The sequence below is a fragment of the Alosa alosa genome, chromosome 17 (assembly GCF_017589495.1).
Source record: "Alosa alosa isolate M-15738 ecotype Scorff River chromosome 17, AALO_Geno_1.1, whole genome shotgun sequence".
NCBI classification, from domain to species: Eukaryota; Metazoa; Chordata; class Actinopteri; order Clupeiformes; family Clupeidae; genus Alosa; species Alosa alosa.
This window is the reverse complement of record NC_063205.1, coordinates 25,355,694-25,361,277: the sequence shown is the minus strand read 5'-3', so window position 1 is coordinate 25,361,277 and position 5,584 is coordinate 25,355,694. Positions and strand designations below refer to the sequence as shown.

Here is a 5,584-nt window from a genome sequence, read left to right as displayed (position 1 = left end):
AGAGACAATTGTGTATGAGGGAGAGATGTAAGAGAGAGAGAGAGAAAGAGAGAGAGAGGTAAAAGAGAGGGTGGGGGATAGAGAGAGAGAGAGATAGAGAGAGAGGTAAAAGAGAGGGCGGGGGATAGAGAGAGGAGAGAGAGAGAGAGAGAGAGAGAGAGGTAAAAGAGAGGGTGGGGATAGAGAGAGAGAGAGAGAGGTAAAAGAGAGGGTGGGGGGATAGAGAGAGAACAAAGACAGGAAAGAGAGATGCATTTTTTACTGTAATGCATCCATGTTTTACAGCATTTGCTTCAAACATGTCTAAAACGCTTGCACCATGCTATAGAGAGGAGAAAGAGTTCAGGCCATAAAGGGCTACTGACAGATCTGACAATCTCTGGAGGTGAGGCGGCTCCAACACAATCAGAGGATACGGAGGGGTGGGGTGGGGGGGGTTGGGGTTGAGGACAGGACGTGACAGGACAGGACAGGACAGGAGAGATGAGAAGACTTTGGCACTCACGCTCGACGCCAGCTGGCTTATCTCTCAGAGCTCTCACTCGTGTCCACTACCCAGTATGCCCACAGGGCTGTTAAGAAAAGCCCCATGCTGGAGCTTTCTGCCCCGAGGTTGGCATGCCCGGTATTCACGGGCGAAGGTGCCAGGCAGTTTGGGTGAGGGGATACGTGGGTTGTGGAAACTAACAAGCGGGCAGTGCTGGCGAAGGCACATCAAGCCAAAAGTGACATCATATGTGCCTGGTGTTTGGTCATTTCTTCCACACTTCCAGTTTTGGCCACAAGAGGGCAGACTCTTGGTGTTCAACAGTGTATGTGAGGGGGTGTGTGTAGGCTATAAATGAATGTGGTGGATAAATAACTGCTCTGTTGTAGCTATGAGGTGGGTATGAATGAAAATATGACTGACCGTTACAAACTCATAAGCCGTGGATGAAAGATGGGCTTTTATGCATATCATACTGTACCATGCCCCTGTAAAGTCGACATGTTTAAAGGATACACACACACACACACACACACACACACACACACACACACACACACACACACACATTCACACACACATCTACACACAGACAAAGTCTAAACAGACTTTAACCCACAGGTGTGGATCTCTCTCCCCAAGTTGCCCCTCCCTCAACCTCCTCTTTGAGCTCTAATACCCCTCTCTCTTTATCTTTAAACCCACGCTGCCTATCTGGCTATCAGGCTTCTCAGTGGATCTCTGCACTCATTGATCCACACAGGCCCCGTCTTAGAGCACTTCACATGGGGGTTAAGTTGGTCTCTAATCAGCTCAGATAGGAGACTTTTATCAGCCTGCCAACGGTCCAAGAAAGCAACAGCTAAGACTACAGGGGAGTGTCTAGACTCTGGGAATGTGCATAAGTGGGAATGGGCTTACATACCAACAGGGCTTAGACATTGGAAACTTATGTGAGTCAAAAACTCCATGAGGTGTTTTTGAGGATAATACAATTTACATCAATATCAGCAACTCCCAAGCTGTACGTATCTATAGTATATACAGTATACTATACAGCGTACCAATCAAAGTCCATTGCTTGATAGATAAAGTCTCTCTTGATAATTGTATCACTTCAAAACTAAGCCCATAATATGCTTGTGCAACTCAGCTTTCCACACATTGCAGCATTACATTTGAGTTCTCTTGAGCCATGTGAGTAAAATCCCTCTTTCTCTTTTTCTGTCTCTCTCTATCTCTCTCTTTTTTCCCCCCAGATGAAGGCACACCGGAAGGTGAGTGAATTGACTGGTTTTGTCCACAGACTCTCTCAGCATATCAAAATCATTGTGTTGTGCTAACGTTAGCGAATCCGTTAACTCATCAAAGGCAACAGACTGAAAGTCTAACAACAGTAGTGCTGCCGAGGATGAAAGGAGAAGACTCACGAGTAGAGGTGAACAGAGGAATAAAGTACAGATGTGAGAAGAAAAAAGAGGAGAGGAGGATGAAGAAAAGAGGATAGAAGTGAGGAGGAGAAAGGCAAGAAGGGGTGAGGCAAAGACAGAGGAGAGCCAAGTCACTGGGTACATCGCCCGCAGCATGTGAGACACCTGAGATCTATATTTAACGAGCTAAAGTCACCAGTCACTCGTCAGGGCCAAGTGGCGATGTTCTCACATGCTTGACGCCAGAACAGACCGTGACCCCCCCTCTTAAGAAACCTTAGAACCGGAGCAAGTAAGAGCACTTAGAGGAGTGAGGAGAGTATCACATTAGAACGTATGTGTAAACAAGCTCGTCAGTCAGGCCCGGGCCGGTGTTGCGTTGATTACTAATGGCCAAGGTTGTCAACCCAGAGTAATCACAAGGTACGCCATGGCCCGCCCAATGTGTGATGGGGGCCCCTGTGTAAATGTGTGAACGGCCCAAGGAAAAAGCCAGAGTGATGGCCTTGCTTGATGCCTAGCGGTGAGGAGAAATGTAGTGGTTGGAGGGAACGTAGCATTGCAGTGACTGACTGGCGGGGAGATCTGGTGATGTTGACACAGCTGACAATTGCTGTCAAGCTGGGCCCCCTCTACCTCCCGCTCCCACACCCCCTGCGCAAGTTCTCTTCTATGGTAGCACATGTGACCACTGGTGATCACTGGTGTGTTTGGATGATCCCAGGCAGAGAGTTCAACCTTGAAGCTTTGGAAGTTTCAAAGGCTTCTTATGGGAGGGCCTGGTGGGTATGAGAAAACAAAGAAACATAAATATACAGAAAGAGAGAGGGGAGAGAGAGAGATAGGGAGAGAGAGAGAGAGAGAGAGAAAGAGAGAGTGAAGACTTAAAAAAGGAATAGGGGAAGGGAAGGGGATGGAGAGAGTAAACAAAAGGAAGTTAAAATGTTCCATAGTTCCACAAATGCCTTCGTATATTCCATTGGAAATGAAAGAAAAATGAAATTAAATAAATACAACCAATATTTGCCCTGAATTGTATTAACAGTTGTCATCAGGGACAAGAAACAAATAAATGAATAATAATAACAATACAAACAACACGTTTAAGATCTTGGGAAGCCCTATAGATACCACCAACCAAAAGTAAGTAGTGACTACATAATCTAACACCTCAGTGTTAACTGACATATCTTACTAGCATATCCTTTGGTCCCTGGGTCCAAACCCCTTTCTCCCTGGAACTGACTACATAGCTAGACACGTGTTATGGCTGGGCTCTAAAGCACCTGGTCTGCCTTATCCGGCACATCCCAGGGGGAAAAGGAGTTTTACAAGGACATTTCATGGGTCCTCATAAGAACCATTATAAGTGTATGTGTGTGTGTGTGTGTGTGTGAGTGAATGTGTGTGTTTCGGTATGGATGAGAGTAAGGGTGAGTTTGTCGTGTGTTTGTCTGTGTGTGCTGTTAAATCTACACATGGCTGTGTTTGCGTTTGAGCCTGAGCAGATCTGCGTTTGCCTTCTGCGCCAATGAATGGGATCCACACCATCAAATGTGATGCATATTGACATGTGCTGCACAGCAACTTGACCTGCGTTGACCATGACAACGCAACAATGTTTGCATGCATGTGTGCATCTATTTGTGGATGTGTTTAAGTGTGCGGCGAAAGAGAGCGAGAGAGAGAGAGTATGTGTGTGTGTTTGTGTGCTCTGAGGCAGTGTGTGTGTGTGTGTGTGTGTCTGCGGCAGCGCTTGCATCTTCGCTGTGTTTGTCACACACTCAGACAGTGCTGGTCCTGAGGCCGTGGCGGCGCCCACACCTGAGATTACTCTTGAGGTGTCTCCCCCTACAGGTAGGTGCTGGAAGGCTCTGTGTCCCAGTCCCCCCCCCCCCCCCTCAGGTCTCTCTCCCGGGTCTCTATCATTCCTCCTTCTCTATCGCTCTCTCTCTCTCTGTCTTTCCCTCCCATTTCTCTCTATCCACTGTTCCCCCCCGTTTCTCACTTCCTCATCTCTATCATTCCTTTTCTGTCTCTCCCTCTCTCTTTGTCTTTCTCTCTATCCCCTGTTTCCTCTATTAGTCTGTCAGTTTCTTTCCTCTGTCTTGTCTATCCATCGGTCAGCCTCTTGTACTTCCCACATCACTGTGACCTCACGAGTGAGTGTGATTTGTGAGTTTCCACCACCACAGGTCTCTTCCACTATGGCTGTTCACCCCTCACTGTTGATGAGTCACCCACTGTGTCTTTTTCACACACAGACACAAACACACACACACACACACACACACACACACACACACACACACACACACACACACACACACACACATACAAACACACAAGCGCAAACACATACAAACACACACACACACACACTCAGACACACACAAGCAGACATATATGCCATCATGTGCATCCTTGAACACTTGCATGTTGCATTGCTGCTTGGAGGCTTGGCTGTTCCCATACGTTCAATCTGTGCGTGCGGTCTGACTCTGTATGAGGTGCTGGCGAGACGCACTGGTGAAGCTCTCACTATAACACTTGCACTCATATGACGGATGCAGTATGTTCTAGGAGAAGAAACACAGCTGGGTTTTTTTTCTAATATGTAAAAGCAAATAACAACGCAATCCAAATACAAACCATGTATGTGAAAATGTGGTCCAATTTGGCAGGTTGATTCTTTACATATTTGGCTTGGATCATTACTGTAGACAATGTTTGTCAACTTGAACAGCTGTGTTTCCTTTGTGAGTTTAGCGCCACAGACATATTGGGGGAGATTAGGGCTAATCTTGGCATATAGGCTGAACGTAGATTCTATCATCTTATCTTGAACGAACCTTTGCAACGATATTTCATTAATTTCATTGAGCCCTTACGGACGGTATCTTGAACATGAATTGAGCCCAGTCCAAGACTAAAAGAAAATTTTGGTAACACTTTATTTTAATGTGTCGTTGTTACAGTGTACCTACCTAATTAGGTACAGTGGTACAACCTGTGTAACAACATGTACTATCAGATACTATCATTGTACTTGCATTATGTATTTGTGGGTACCTACATATAGTTGTTACATTGTAATACTGAGTGCTTTTACAAAACTTTGCCAATTTGCCTAAATTTTCATCAGAGGCAAAGAGCTGACCTGAGACCTGCTGGATGGGGTAAATCTGGTCATGATAGATTTGATATACAAAGCATGCTTAGCTCCAGTCAAGGCCTCATTGTCTTCAGTGTACATGTAACAGCTGTACTGCTACAACCTTGTTACTCTGGTACAGTGGAATAAACCTATTAAGTGTACCAGTTAATTACTTACATGTACATATGACATGTATGTTATGTCTTCAATGTCTTGGAACAGGTCTACTAATTCACTACATCAAAGACACAACATACATGTCATATGTACAAGGTTAACAACAGCACAGCTGTTACATGTACACTGAAGACAATGAGGCCTTTACTGAGCTAAGAATGGTTTGTCTATCAAATCTATCATGACCCAGATTTTACCCCATCCAGCAGGTCTCAGGTCAGCTCTTTTGCCTCTGATGAAAATTTAGGCAAATTGGCAAAGTTTTGTAAAAGCAAGCACTCAGTATTACAATGTTAACAACTATATGTAGGTACCCACAAATACATAATGAAA

General features: G+C 45.3%; 1 protein-coding gene across 9 annotated transcripts in view; it reads left to right on the top strand.

The window, feature by feature from the left end:
- The first annotated feature begins 1,750 nt into the window (after positions 1–1,750).
- mybpc1 (myosin binding protein C1) overlaps positions 1,751–5,584 on the top strand; it is a 42,871-nt gene continuing 39,037 nt past the window's right edge. For 8 of the 9 annotated variants that reach the window (XM_048267857.1, XM_048267856.1, XM_048267855.1 and 5 more), the window contains exons 1-2: positions 1,751–1,764; positions 3,706–3,774. The gene's annotated coding sequence lies outside the window, so the exon portion shown is untranslated. Of the gene's footprint in view, positions 1,765–3,657; positions 3,775–5,584 lie in introns of those variants that run through there. The other variant, XM_048267859.1, reaches the window with a different exon arrangement.